Source organism: Ambystoma mexicanum, chromosome 7q, assembly GCF_040938575.1.
Source record: "Ambystoma mexicanum isolate Mex_15411 chromosome 7q, UKY_AmexF1_1, whole genome shotgun sequence".
Taxonomy (NCBI): Eukaryota; Metazoa; Chordata; class Amphibia; order Caudata; family Ambystomatidae; genus Ambystoma; species Ambystoma mexicanum.
In genome coordinates, this window is record NC_090941.1 from 222491857 (window position 1) to 222507960 (window position 16104).

Consider the following 16104-nt stretch of genomic DNA (forward strand, 5'->3'; position numbering starts at 1 on the left):
TTCCAGTTACACTCCTGGGCAATAAAACCCCATTTGGAAAATGGAGTAGGATTGTGTTGAATTCATTGGGTGATTTTCTTATAAGCCCCAAATGTAGTTAGGTGAAGAAAGGAGCTGTTCCCTGAATGCAAACCCATCATATTCACGCTCCAGGTGCTACTAGTTAGGCTAGTGGATGGTTTATCTACAAACACAGCGTCAGTCGCCAGGTCCATTAAGTCCAAGGGGCCAGTTACAAAAAAAAAAGTTGTATGTGCCCCACGGTAGATCCAGGCTTGGATAAAAGGTCACAGACCAGGCTGTTATTCGTAGTAATAGGTATATTTGACAAACCCCACTCCCTGAGCCTCAAGGGACACACCACTTGCAGGAGGGACGGATCGAATGCCTTCCACCTCTGGTATTGGAAATTGCTCCACCTCTCAGCTAGACACTACTGGTGGAAGGTGGGGAGTGATCACAGTAGAAGCCGAGGGGGCGGCACAGGGTTTATAAGGTGGTGGTTTATCCACTTAGATTTGTGACCGGAAACCATTTCCCTTGCTGATAGCTTTCACAATGCCTTTATCATGGCAGGTCAGGTTTCCTACAGTGATCAGGATGCCTCCAACTAAATGATTTATGGCTATAGGACATTCTTTGAGGTGCACAGCAGTCAGTTAACCCTTAAGTGATATTTGTCTATACTCCATGGTGGGCACCTAGTCAGTAGTTACTCCCCCCAAGGGAGCTTGGTTGTACACCAAAAATGACAGATTTCTTTTTTCAGGGCGTATGCCTCCCTGTTATTTTAATGGAACTGCAGAATTTTTCTGAAAGAGCCGTAACAGCATTGGTGGCACAGACCCTGCCGTGTTGGGGTATGCAGGCTCCCCATTGTCTCCTCACAATAAGGATCTTGAGGTTGTACTTGTGCTCTGATTGGGCCGTCATAGCATGCTGGGGGATGAACTGCATGAAATGTGGGGATGAAGGGTATGGTGGAGTGAGAAGTGGCTCCAGAACCTCCATATATAATGTTTAATATTGCCTACACATTAGGTTTCAACGGAAATAGTCATCCCGCTGCAATCCCCCATCCCAGACCAGGTATTGCAGCTCTCACCTCAGAGGGGATTCTGTTGTAGTCCTCGATTGCAGTGCAGTCCAATGCAATTATTTGGGCTCAGGGGGGTGCAGGCTCTTCAGCTCCGACCTCTTTCATACCCCACTTCGTGAAACACCCTACATGAGTGCAACACCCGTGCCCCGGATCCCTGTGGGCTTTGGCCCTGCTGGTGTTAGCAGGCAGTCAAGAAGAGGAGGGGCGTGCACAGGCCCTACACAAACTGACGTTCTCCCTTGTGGACAAATAAAAGCAGGGAAACGGACTGCAACCCCATGCCCTTGAGCCCCCCTGGCTTCGGCCCTGAGGGTTTTAGCAGGCAGTCATGAAGAGGAGGGGGCTTGGCCTGGCCCCACACGAACTGACAGTGGACCTCCTGGTCAAAAAACAGTAGGGAAATAGGCCGCAACCCCACGCCCTTGATCCCCTCGGGCTTCGGCCCTGCCGGTATTATCAGGAAGTCACGAAGAAGAGGGGGCGTGGCCTGGACCCACCCAAACAGAGACTGGCGCTCCTGAGCAAAAAATACAAATAAAGATGTAAATGAAGCTTGAATTAATTTTGAATAAGCCCGAAACTTGCCATATCTGTATGCCTTATGAACAGATTCTACCCAAATAGTACACCAGTTTTGTCAAAGGAGAATATAGAGCTTGGCTTGACCTGCAGTGGCCCAGCTTTCTTTGTGTCACATATTAAATCCGAAATACATGTAGCAATGAACATTTCATGTTTGAGGAAATTGGACAAAATACTTGTTGCAAATTATTTTTTTGTAAAAACTATGAATACATTGTAGATAATGTTGAAATGGCAAATAGACATTTTTATGAATGCATTATAACTGTAAATGCCAAAAAAGCTATTTTATAGAGAACATTATGTTAGCATTCAATTGGATCTCTTTGTCTAGAGCAATATGGTGCTAATTCATCCTTACCATGAGTTACTATCTGATGCAGTCATGGGGTGCTCAATGCTGCATGTCATTGCAGAAATGCTTACGGACATACACATATAAACTGCTCATTCTGTCTACCACTGAGGTCTCCACTTGTGGTAAGGACAACTGCACAGATAATCTGAAGGTTTTCTTCTGCCCAGTCCTCATACTGTGCCACTGAACCAGACAAGTGTTCTAAGCGACGTCCCCCCTTCATCTTATCCTATGTTATTCCTGTACGCTTTTTATTATGATCTGGACCAGCTGCCATTTTAAGTGAAACAGAAAAAAAAGAGATTTAATTGAAAGCTTCTTTTGGTACCAACTGCAGAGGTGTGCAGAAACCAGAACTCCAGCTTCAAGATGGCTGACAACTAAACACCAATGCGTTTGATCTCCAGATACAGGAAACAAAAGAATCAGTGCCTAATAGGAAAGTTAAACCGTAAACAAAAGATAAATGGCATCCTTAGCCAGTGGATAATTAAAACACCAAGCTGTGGATTCTCAAATGCCAACACTGTCATGAAGCTGTGTGCAACCAGAGGCCCTCCAGATGGGCTGGCCTGCAACCCGTATAAGCATTAGCTGGCATATACAATAGTGAGGTACTGTGGGAGATGTTATCCTAAATATCTGAAGGACTTTATGATATGATATGATATGACATGATGTGGCATTTATAACACGCCTATACAGAAGTGTTTCAAAGCGTGACGAGGCAAGGGAGGGGGAACAGAGGGAAGATAGATAACGATCTTACTCGGCCAAGTGTCATTCAGATCGTGCAAGTGCAAAGGAAGTGGGAGGAAGACAAGTGCAGGGGGGGGGGAGTGCAGTGCATGGGATAATAGAATAACAAGATAAACGGCCAGCAGGTGGAAAGTGCAGGGTGAGTGCAGAAAATAAGTGCTAGTGGAGGGACTGTAGGGATACAGAAAACAGTCCACAGGTGCAGGGGTTGCCAGGGAGGCAGTGCAGGCGTGCATCTGGCAGGGCTAGGGCCCGGGATAAGATGGGTGGCCAGGTAACAAGTGCAGTTTCAGTAACAGCCAGGAGGACTTTAGCAGGGGAGATGGGGAGAGAAAGCAGAAGCAAAGAGGAGGGTTTTCAGGTGCTTCCGGAACCGGAGGTGGTTCTCCTCAAGTTTCAGGGAGGCAGGCAGGCTGTTCCAGAGTTGGAGAAGCAACTGACCCTGAGGGAGTTGGAGGCGGATGAGCGAAGAGCTCGAGAGGGAAGATATCTAGGAAGATAGAGTTGAAGGTATTGAGGCCCCAGAACCCAGAAGGCCTTGTGGACGATGCAGAGGGTTTTGAACTTAATCCTCGCAGCCACTGGGAGCCAGTGCAGTGATTTCAGTCCTGGAGAGATACGATCCCTGGGCTTGAAGCCAAGGACAGGTCTCGCAGTCCGGTTCTGGATGAGTTGCAGAGGGCGTAGAGTGGAAGCAGGAAGATTTAGAAAGAGACTGATGCAATAGTCTTTAAACTGCCAACCACTGCTGTAGCTCATTACAGAATCTGAAGAACAGGCTCGGACTGCTGGGTGATCAAGAAGACAGACATATTGAACATAGTCGAGAAATGCTTTCCCATGGTAAATACACCTGTCTGATATCTGTTCTGAATGGTAAACCTATACTGAATAAGGAGTGTAAGGTATCCAGTAGGTTTTGCCATGCTTGGTTATGAACCATGAATCTAAAGCACGTAGTACTGAAAACAGAGAAGGCCCCCAGGAAGCCCTATGAAAAACAAGTGTTTGTTCAGGTCAGCTGCAGGTTTCTTCAGGGGAGGTGTGCCTGGGGCTATTTTGTAATAGGTTGGGAAGATACTGGTTGAGATAGGTACGTTATAAAAGTTGGAGAGTTGAACTGACTTGAAGGGTGCAAGTTCAGTAACAATTTCTGGTACAAAGGGGTCAATTGGAGTGCAGCATGGTGAACCTAGTAAAGAATCGGTGGACATTGAGTGGGAAGATGAGGGAGAACCAAGATAGACATGAGAGTGTGGGAATGATGGCAAAAGAGGAGAGTAAGGGAGGATTTGGGCGATGTAGAACTGTGGATGAGGTGTTGATTTTAGTGGAGAAATAGGAGGCAGAGTTATAGTCAGAGAAAGAGGGGGCCATTGAGTGGTTCCTAGGTGGGTAAGCATATCCTGTATGGTCTTGAACATTGTGCAAGTGGAGAGGAGTAACACAATGTGTGTAACAAGAGCATTTGGCTATATAGAAAGGTGTGGTCATAGTTATTCAATATCCCTTGTAGTCAGTGAAAAGAGCGGGGAATTGGTATTTGTGCCAATGGCGTACACAGTAACACATTGCTGTCCTCAGCACCTGAATGTTGGGGGAAGAGAGCAGCAAATATTAATGGAGTGGCAGGGCAGCAATTATTAAGGGGGTTACCAGTTCAGAGTTAAATTCAGAAAAGGCAATTGCAGTGGATTGAGAAAGTGGGACAATTGAGTAAGTGGAGGAGATTGAGTTTGGTGTGACATGTTGACTTTGATGTTGTAAGGGAACATGGAGGTTGGTGATAGACGAGTGAGAGGACTTGAAGAGTGGGGCAGGAATAGAGAGGGTAAAGTGAAAGAGCAAGTGGTCAGAGGTGGAACTGTCATTGTTGGAGCAGAGTAGACCAGAATGGAAGGTAGAAGTTGAGATCAAGAGCGTTAACTTGTGTGTGGGTTGGAAGGTTATCAGGTTGACTAGTGAGTGTTCGGCGCGAGTGCTGTGTGTAATGTATGCACATGATCTGAACATTTGCAAATAATATGTTACTTTACGGTTTAAATGCTGTGATCTTAACACGCGTCTGGCAAGTGGACTTAGACAGTATACATTTACATGTTAGTAGATTATGCAAAAACTTTGGAAGAAAACTGTTTTAATTAAACAAGGGAAGGGTCATCATCACAAGGATCAGCTATCAGTTCTGCAAACAGGTGGACACATCTGTCATGTGTGATGAATTTTCTAATGCCTTTCCCAGCACCTTCCCAGCATATCGATCCTTTGATGGTCAATACCAGGCCTGGCCTTACTATGTTCACACTTTAAAGTTGTCGTGGTTGTTTCTGCCATAACGTCTAGTCACTTCCCAGTCCAATCCATCTCCTCCCTCTTCAGGAATAGTTATAATGTATTGACTAGGCTACATGACAAGTTCAATGTCCCATACCTCTTAGTTTATCAACCATTCCCGTCTGCAGCTTGCCCCCATGCAATGTCTTATCCTATATGTTGGAGCCCATATTCCTTGGACAGGACCACAGGCATTGAAAGATGACTGTGCTGTCTTGACATTGTTCTGCCAGCTTGAAAACGTCCACAAGCCCACCAGAAGTACAGCTCAGCCAGTTTTACAGAATCTTCATCAAACTCCTCTGCCCATGATAATGCATGGTGTCATCTTGTGTAGCCCTCAGCTGGCCTTTCTGGTAATCATTAACTTCTCAACATATGGGGCCAGATTACAGAAACTTTGCACCGGTGCAAGTGCAAAGTTTGCACGGTATTAGCACTAGGGCAAAGTTTGCCTATTTTAAAAAACACAGGGACACAGTACAAAACATTGCAACATGACAAGTGCAGTTTGGCATATTTATTAAGAGCACCAGGCTAAAATGGCCTAGTGCTAAAAAAATAAATGTGTGATGCATTTTTGCATCAGAGCAAAGTTTGCCGTAGTGCTAATACCATTCCGTATTAGCACTAGGTCAAACTTTGCCCTGATGCAAAAATGTAGTGAAAATGAATCTTTTTTGCACTAAGACAATTTTTGCCCTGTTGCTTTTAATATGCCAAACTGCACTTGCCGAGGTGCAATGGTGTTTTTATGTGTCCCATTGTTTTAAAAATGTGTGCAAACCTTGCCCTAGTGCTAATACCATGCAAACTTTTCACTTGCACTGGTGAACACTTTCTGTAATCTGGCCCATGATATCCCATTCGATTTTCAATCACTGTTTATAATCCCAAAAAGGAAATATTTTAACTGCTTACTTTTTTATTCAAGAAATCTATGGAATGAAATTCTATTTGCTCCTTCCTTTACACTTTCTATCAAGTTTTATTTTTTCAATCTTGTATTATTGGTATTCTATAAGTTTCTTCCTTATTTATATATTCATTTCCTTTGATTTTGTCAATCTCTTCAGTCTAAATATTCACCAATCTGCTTAATTGTGTACTATTCTTTTATATTCATTAGTCTAGACACAACAAAAACTTTATATAGACATTTGTATAACCACACACGTGCAATTTTTCAGTTTTTCAGTTTTACTGCGTACACCTTCCTTTGATATTTTAGTAAATGTATCACTTCTATATTTCACTCCATTGCGGTGTTTGATATGCACTCTTCTGCGGGCCTTGCCTTACGAATCCTTAAAACCCCTATTTAGAGTCTTTACTTTAGTGTGTACCCTTCCGTTCCTTTGGAACCAGGAATGGAGGTATCTATGTCTCTTTATAATCCCCCCAAAATAAATTCCCATTACTTTTTATATGTATTATTGACAACACAATCCCTCCCCCTATTTTTGCCACCTTCGTTGTTCTACTTACCTCCATGACCCAGCCCGAGTCCCTCACTATCAACTCTCCCACAACTGACCAGTTCACCTTCTGTCCAGGGGGCGTATGCAGGGACCGGACTAGAATTTCATCAAAGGGGGACCTGTCAACTAAATCTTCTTGCACGTGGCTCGGCACGCCGCTCTCTACAGGAGTCTCTGCGGTCTTCTGGCTAATGGTGGGAGCAGCTAAGCGTCCTGGGGTCTGGATCTGGCCTAAGTCGATTATACCTTACCATCCGCATACCTACCAAAATGTGCTCTACCACCTGGAAGAGTCTTTTGTGCTAGATGGAATTACAAATATTGATCTCAGACCAAAGAATCAGACAGAATGAAGGAATATGTCAAAGTATTACTTTATTCCCATTTAATAAATCAAGGAGAACTGGCAGGCATCAGATTGATGCATGCACACTCACACAGTAGTTTGATTATATAGAAGTCTTCAACCCCAATTTCAGTCATCTATTACCTAATTCTATGTGGAAAAATACAAAATCTATTGTGGGAAGGGATTGGTTAAGGGAACATATCTACTTATAGAACATATAAGGAGTATTGCATCATTGGCTTCCCCTTCTCTGTAGGGCACACCTTGAACAACCTCTAAACGCATATGGTACTGATTATAGCAGACAAAATAGCAGTGGATTGGTCTAAGCAAGATTGTTTGTTAGGTTGTCCCTCAAACACACTGATTGCTTGGCATACTATCCCAACCTTGGACTTTCGATGCTTTAGCAGCACGTACCTGAAACAAAACTCAGGTGTTTGAATCCCATCAGACTAACCCCCTTTTTTCTCAATTAGTACATTATCTCTCATCAGCAGGCCTTAAGCCAAAGTCTTTCTTTTGTAGTTGGCCTTGTTGGCTGCTGGCTGTCCTGGAACATTCAAGAGAATGTGAACACACCACTATCTTTGTATGAGGCTTTAATGAATAGCCTTTGTTTTCGACTTCTGAGTCACATGTTAGCAGACCACTAATTTGTCATTTTCATTCTCTTATTTACTGCTATTTGATTTAATTATGCAGGATGTTGTGGATCCTCTTGGCCTCTAGAGTCTTGCTCACCCCATCTCATATGAACTCTGCACACTTTTAATTAACCAACAGTTGGCTCGTTGCAGATGTTTTCTTCTTCTTCAATCTATGAGCAATATCCCACATTCAGATCTTATCCATGTAACTCCCTTTGTGCTCAGTGCCTATTCATTAAAAATAGCATCATTAATTCAAAGTCAGCCTTGACTTATCGTCGTTTCTGCACACAGAGCTATTCTTCCACGTCTCCTGATTCAGCAGCCTTGATTTGTCTTCTGAAGTAGCTCGGTTGAATTCGAGAAGAGTCAGTGTCCATTTTCCTATTATGGCCATCCTAGCCACGCTATATATTCTTCTATAAGAAGCTTCTATTTGTTTCCTGTCTACCTTGCTTTACTATGTATTTACAGTTACTGATCAATATGTATCTCCATCTTCTTTATGTTCATGATTACTTTAGCTTTAGGTACATGTTTCTCTTAGTTCTTCAGTTACAGTGTCACTCTCAAGTATTTTCATATCGGTTCAGCATAGGTTCATATATCTTTGTCATGACATCACTCTTCTCTCATAAAATTTTACATAGTTTTCCATGATGTCAATAGGTGAGTGCTGACATCCTTCCATGTGGCATTCATCCACTGCCTCACTGTGACAGTACATTCTGTATGGCTGTCTTACTGAGTAACATCTCTCATACACTTGATGCGGTATGGGAACAATAGACAGGGTCCACTTTACTGCTCTTCTCTGACTGTTCCAGTTTGACGGCAGTTAGGTGATTGAGAACTAGTGAGAAAGCATCTAACTGATCCTCTACACAATGCTAAAGGCATAGCGCATTTCAGCGCATATTGTGATTTTCTTCCCTTCCTCTATTGTAAAGGCTCATATCAATGCCACTAGTTCTTGGATTTGTGTGGAGAACATCTCAGAGAGTTTAGCATCTCCAATCACCTCATGCACAATACATACCTCAAACCCTAATTTCATATCCCCCGTTTCTTTTCTCAAATCTTTCCCAGTGTTTTGCATGGAGTCTCCAACAAATGATTTCGTGATTTTTTAAGAGGTGGTTTAACTAAGATTGTCCCATTGGAATTCACCATCCATTGGATGTAGTACCAGAAGTGCGAGTGAAGCTGGATTCATAACCGAGTACAGTGTCAACAAGAAAATGTGTGGTGTTAAACAAGATATCTTCATGATTTTTTAAGGTGTACAGAAAACCAACCCTTTGTTTCAGTTTTCAACAGTAATAGAGTAAATGCATGGGGCACTTCCTTCCTAGGGAACATTGCACCAAATGGTCAGAGGATTGTACAGGTTATGCGTCTTCTTCAACTGGCCACAATCACAGGGGCTGTCCACCTGCATATAGGTCTAAATCTGTGGTATAATATGTAACTGTTGTGACAAATCGAAGGAGTTCATCCCTTCTCCCCAAAGGGGAGCCATCACTTTGGGAGTAGGGAAGTGAGTGAGCTGTGCAACAGACTCCATAGGGGACAAGGATACCCCATGACAAGAGGCTAACACATCCAACTTGCATTCAGGGTTCCACGTCTTCATGGGGTGTATAGGAAATGAACAGTGTCAAAACATACAGCGCCCTTTAAAGGATTGTGGTTTGTTCTCTGACCAATGTTATTGTCTCCTTTACCTGAACAATGGAACCAATGGTTTGATATAATTTGTTCCAGCGAGGTCTATAAGGAAGGTTCCACAGAGCCAAGGGGAAAGAGAAGCTGCCTGAGGGGGAGCAACCTGTGCAAGCAGCCGACGGAAGGGACACCTTGCTTCAGCCAGGAACCTGGAGGCAGGACCATGCACCGAATGTGGTGGGTGGGGAGAATCCCAAGCCTATGAAACTCTGCCGATGCCCAGGTTGGTGGAGAGCATGAGAGAGCTAGATACACCACATAAAATGAAGGAGGAAGTCGTGTTCCACCGCAGCCGCACACCTGCATCCAGCCATTCCAATGCCGATCAGAGGCGTGAAGAACCGACACATAAGAACTGACCACGAAGACAATGGACTTGTGGTCCGGAGATGCACAAGGAAGCTGCCTCCCTATTGGAGATGTGCCGCAGGTGAGCAGGTATGCGGCAGGGGGTGAGAAGTGAAAGGAGGGTGGAGATGAGTCTGGGAAACCTTGGAAAGCCAGACTCTGATAATACCTGACAAAAGGGAGAACTGCATCTGAGAACTAGTGGGTGCGGAGGGCAGAATACCCAAAAAGGGGTGAAGCTAGAGAACACAGAGCAAAGGGGTTTACGCAACCCAAAGAAGCATAATACCCAGTGGGCTATACAACTCAAATGTGGTTGATCTAGAAATTTTCCTTGAAGGGTAAACTGCAAAAAAGAATTCACAGGCGTGGAGGGCCAAATAACTCTAAAGAGGAGAATCTAGAGAATTCTGAATGAAGAGGTGTAACAAACCTGAGAGTAATAAAGCTTAGTAGGCTGGGTAACCCATAAGGAGTTGAACCAAAAGTGATCCTGCAGAGGGGGAAATTCGCATGAAAGAGTCATAAGGCGTGGAGGGCCGAGAATGCCACAATGGGTTGGATTAGAGAATATCGTACAAAGGGGAGTATCCAAGAACAGAATGACAACGCCTTGAGGGCCAGACAGCTTATACCGAGCTGAGGAATTTGAGAACCTAAAACAATGCCTTTTCAAAGAGGTAGCAGAACTTTGTGATGGATAATAACAATGTGAATTTTTGGGACACTGTGAATTTTAACAAGAACTATTTTTTTTATCTTTGAACAAGCAAACAGGCCGGAGCTTGATGAGGAAAGGCACTCCTAATACAATATTGGGTTGGTGTGAGGGCCGAGCCACAAAACACCTAAATTAGCTAACAGAATGTCTGTTATTTATGTGATTAGTGGTAGGGAGAATATATGACATCTCAAGTTTGGGACAGGGGATGAAACTTTGTAAGACATATGGAGGAGCACCAGTTTTATTATTTTCTTGACTTTTTTGGCATAGGGAACAACCACATCACCATAGCTGGCAGGGACAGAATAGGCACTTCTCTTTTTATTTAATTAAGTTCCATGTCACAACATTTCTAGCCCGTTTCCTAACTCTGGCTTGCCACACTGTCCAATATTTGATGCAATTGTTCTTTGTCAATATTGCTTGTACAGCCCCCCTGTTTTCAGGAAAGTGCAAACAAACATGTTTTTTTATAATCACGTAGCCCAATGGCTTTTGCACTTTCAAATGTTGTCTTTACCATTAGGGCTGCTCTCTCAGTGGATGGCGTCCATTAGTAGGGCTGTGGTATGTGTACATGTGTAATTTCTTGCAAAGGGTCCATCATATTAGCATAACCCACTATCCATTGCTGACAGTACTCAGAAGTCCCAAAAATGACCTAATTTGACTAATTGTCTTGGGCTTTTGCAATTACAGCATGGCTTCCAGACAGGTGTTTGTTATATTATGATTGAGATGTTGTGCACCAAATAATGTAATTTTTCCTTACATACTTGAAGCTTTTACTTAGATACATTGTGCCATGTTTCCATTGCAGCAGTTGAAATCACCCTGTATGTTATGTTATGTTAGGTTTTATGGCATTTGTACAGTGCCTAATGCCATTGCTATGGCCTCAAAGCACGGTGGGTGAATGCCCTTGGAGGACCGAAGTCTGAGGAATAAGAATTAAGAGGGGCATTTTTAAATGCGTTTTTGAATTTTAGCGAAGTACGAAGTAAGGTAGGGGAGGCTAAATCCCTGCTACCGAACCATGGAGATCTGGATAGTGGCAGAGTGCTGTGATAGGCTATCACTGTATTATGAGAGTCAAGGAAGATTGATTATGTGCCCAGCTTGAGCACATTTCTCTCATGGGACTCAGCTGCATTATAGTGGCAGATGTGATGAGCGTAATGAGGTCAAGCAGTGAATTATTGCAGATAAATGTGGGTGGCTGGCCATGCGCCTGGAGGGACAAAGCTAAGTTCTATTGAGATAGAGTGCTATATGTACCAGAGAGTCATGGCCGATATCAAGTTGTGATGAGTGTATGTATATCATACGGGACGACCAGAATTCTTTCTGTGAGTCCTGGGTTGCGTTGTGATGTCTCCTCATGTGACTCATCAATGTCCTCACCTACCTGTCAGGGTATGATAGGTCACCCTGGATGTGGACTAGGTTAGACAAGATGCGAAAGGGAAGAGGCAGGACTTGAGTGCCTTTCGGAAGGTGAGGTGATCTTCTATGTGATGGATACTAAACTAGATAGAATTCCATATGGTGGGGTCTTGGACGGAGAAAGAGGATCCCCTTTTTTGGTTCATTTAGTGACTGGGATGACAAGGAGGAGAGCTGTGTTTGATCTCAAGTTTCTTATAGGCCTGTAGGGTGTGAGCATGTGCCTAAATGAAGGTGTCCTTTTACAGTGGTTGGGTTTTTTTTGTTGCTTTTTGATTTCCTTTGCAGTCAGTTTGATTAAAGGCCAATATTGTTATAAAAACTTGTTTGAACTTTCTTTTATTGTAGACTCATGGTGTTGAATAAGTTATCAATTATATTTTTAAACCAATTAGTACTTTGTCACAATCATATCTGCGTGATACCATGACCATGATCAGCTACTTCGAAGAGGAACCATTTGATCCTCAGGAGGGACTGCTTGTGACTACGATTTTCCCTAATGTGATTTCACTGAATCTATTTAACTGAAAATGGTAGGGAAAATGGTATATGTGGAATGCATGATAGGTGGGATGAGGGGTAAGGGTATAAGTAACGGTGGGGAAGGGTTAGAGACCTGTGGGGGGTTGCCCCGCTTTAAAAAAAAATAGATTTTTTTTTGAAAAAGTAAAAAGAAGAAGTGTTTTTGGGTGAAATGGATTCGGTGAAATCTCCAGTAGGAGAAATACATTTGAAGAAATCACATTCATCCAGATTGTGTTCAGAATCAGCTCACACTGAACGATTTACATCAAAGTGTACCCACAGAGTTCATTGTTCATCTTCTTCCTTGAAGAAAAATGTCTTTAATTTTGATAACAAGTTTTACTAACAGGTCTGCAGGGCTGCAAAGGGTAGAACATGTGCTCCAAGTCTCACCATAATTTATATGGCATGTTCTGAAGAGATTGTATTTACTCTGCAAACACTATGTTCAAAATGTCAATAAATGGAAAGGATTCATCAACAATATCATCTTCACTTGGAAAGGCAGTTCCAATTTATTGGAGGAGTTTTGGAAATGGGTGAATGAATATGACCCACATATTACATTCACAATAACTTCCAGTGAGCAAGAGATCCACTTCTTAGACTGCAGCATTGGAACGAGAAGGGCAAATTACAATGCACTTTGTTTAAGAAACTAACAGACAGAAACACTCTGCTTCAATATAGAAGCTACCATCCGATACCCCTGAAACAGAACCTTCCACTTGGGCAGTTCCTTAGAGTTTTTCAGAACTACACTTCCCATAATGACTATCACCAACATGCAGAGAATATCACTGCCAGACTCAAAGAAAACTGCTAACTCAGTCATATGAAAAAGCCAGTTTCCCCCTCGTGAACTGCTCCTTGTTCCCAAGGAAATAGCATCAATACAGGAACAAAAAATGACGCGTGTAACTACATACCGTCATAATACTTCCCAATTCAGGCTTCTCATTAAAAAATGTCCGCCATTGAGCAGATTGACACTCCAAGGAGGACCACTACCAAGGATGGCCCTGAAAATGTCCAAATACTTAATAGAATACCTCACATATGCACAGTTCTAGAGGAAATCTGTAAAATCTATGATCGGAATCTCAGACAGATAACAGGTCATCACATGTGTGGATCCTGCACATCCTGCGGACTTACCAGCAAAATTAGATCTTTTACAGTGGAAGGAAAACCATGGGAGCTAAAACACTTCTCCATCTGCAAAACACCTATTGTCATTTACGGTTCCATGTGATAATTCCGCCGCAAAAATATTGCGATACAAAAATATCGCCATATTTTTGCGGCGAAATGCACAATGGACCCTGTGGGGGACACCCCCGCAACCCCTGCATAATTTTTTAATGTATGGGGGACACCCCCACAACCCCCGCTCCCACATAATATCCCCAATAAAAATATCACCTATGGCGAACCAAACGGCCATATTTACGGCAGTATTTTTGTTGGGGATATTAATACCTGATACCTCATTTACTGTATTCAATGCCTGTGTGGTAAGAGATACATTGGACAGATCTCAAGAAAAGTACATAAGAGAACCGGGGATCACCATTCAAGAATAAGATGCAGGACCCAAACAGCTCCACTTGTGAAGCTCTACATAGCACACTAACATACACTGGATAACTTAGTCTGGTGGGTCATAGATGCAGTGAAAAATTCTTCCAACAGCACCAGGATGCTCCAACATAAAGAAGCCTGGCAGATCAACAAATTAGGATCCCACATCACAGGACTAAATGAGGTACTTCCTTTTATCTTGTGAACAACATATTATCAATCCTTGCATAACCTGCAGTAGCCCGGTGAATAATGTACATTTTTATTTTACTCTATGTTCTAGATAAAGCATCTTTTTAATATTCACTCGTTGTATATTCTCAAATAATCCCTGATACACAAGGATATCCAATACTAACCAGGTGGTAATGTCCGGATTCACATGGAGCCAATGAAATAGTCTCTAGTTAGTCACAGAGCTGCATTACTTCTATGACTAGTACTAACTAACTCAGTTTTCCTAAAATGGAGGATTCTTTATCCTTCTACGAGATATGCCCAATGTGTTGTGAAGCTCTAGCTTAAAGGCTGCTCATGTAGCCAAGAAAAGCTATGATGCAATCTTGACAAGTTAGCACATGCGCAGACGGCCAAATCGCTGTAAGAGAAACAGCAGATCAATAACACAAGGTCAAGAACCACACCTCTCGCAAAGAATTACACAAAAGTAAATACACCTTATTAATGGTCAGGAATCATCTGCCATCAGAGACACTGGGGCCAGCACATCAGTGGTCGAAGGGCCTGGTACTGTGCTCATGGGCAATGATGAAGGAATGCACAAATGATGTCTGAAGCTGCAGAGGACCTGAAAACCGATGGTCAAGCCTTGGTTTAGCACTGGTATCACCAGAAGGCTAACATGGTGGCGCTTACTCCAGACCAACATGTTCTTGTGATGGTCCCAGTAAGGCCCAAAGCCTTAAAAGATAAGTGGACTGGACCCTTCAAGATTGTAGGCACGCTTGAAGAGGTGAACCCTTTGTTGAACTTGGGCAACCCCAAGGAGGCCCCTGTGGTCTTTCACACCATCTGTTTGAAGGCTTATGTCCCCAGGGCAGGGATATGTGCTTTGCTCTGAGCTTCTGAGCAAGAAGAAGACAGTGATCCTTTCCGAGATCTTTTGAAATGACACCCTTCAGATGGCTCACTAGAGGGAGTAAAACTCTCCTGTAATCTGACTCTGCAACAGCGAGAGGCATGAAAAGCTCTTTAAAGTCAGTTTGCCCCCATGTTCTCTTCTACGCCAGGCCTAAATCCTTGGAGCCAGCATGACATTGAGACTGGTGATAGTGTCGCTGTGAAAATCAGGGGTTACAGAATGTCAGATACCATGAGAAATCACATTAAGCCAGAGGTTAACAAGATGCTTGACCTTGGAATAATTGAACACTGCAACAGTCCATAGTCTAGTCCAGCGGTTTGGTACCAAAGGCTTATATTCTGTGTGACCACAGAGCTTTGAATGCAGTTTCCAAGACTGATTCCCATCCTTTACACAGAACAGATGAACTAGTGGATAAATTGGGTTTGGCTACATTCCTGAGCAAATTAGATATGACATCAGGCTATTGGCCTAGGCTAAGGAGAAAACTGCATATTCTACTCCAGAAGCCCTCTATCACTTTAGAGTGATGCCTTTTAGATTGGCAAATGCACCAGACACCTTCTAAAGGCTTGTGAATATGGTCTTGAATGGCCTGGGAAATCCGCATGGCATACTAGTATGACATTGCAGTGTTCAGCCCCACTTTTGAAGAACACCTTTCACGCCTCAGCCATTTGTGCATACTCTTCAGCAGGCCAATCTTACCATCAAAGGTAGCAAGTGCCAAGTCGTTCAGAGTTCTGTGGCCTACATTGGACATGAGGTAGGCAGGGGTCAAATACAGCCCTTACCTAGTAAAGTACAAGCAGTAAAGGAATGGGAAACCCTCACTACTCAAACACAAATGAGAGCCTTCTTAGGATTCACTACATATTAAGTACTCCAAGAAGGTCAAATGGTCTGAAGGGTCTCAGAATTCCTTACAAGGTCTAAAATATGCTTTATGCAAAGCTCCAGTCTTAAGAGCTCCTGACTACTCACAACCTTTTCTTGTACAAACAGATGCATCAGATACATGAATTG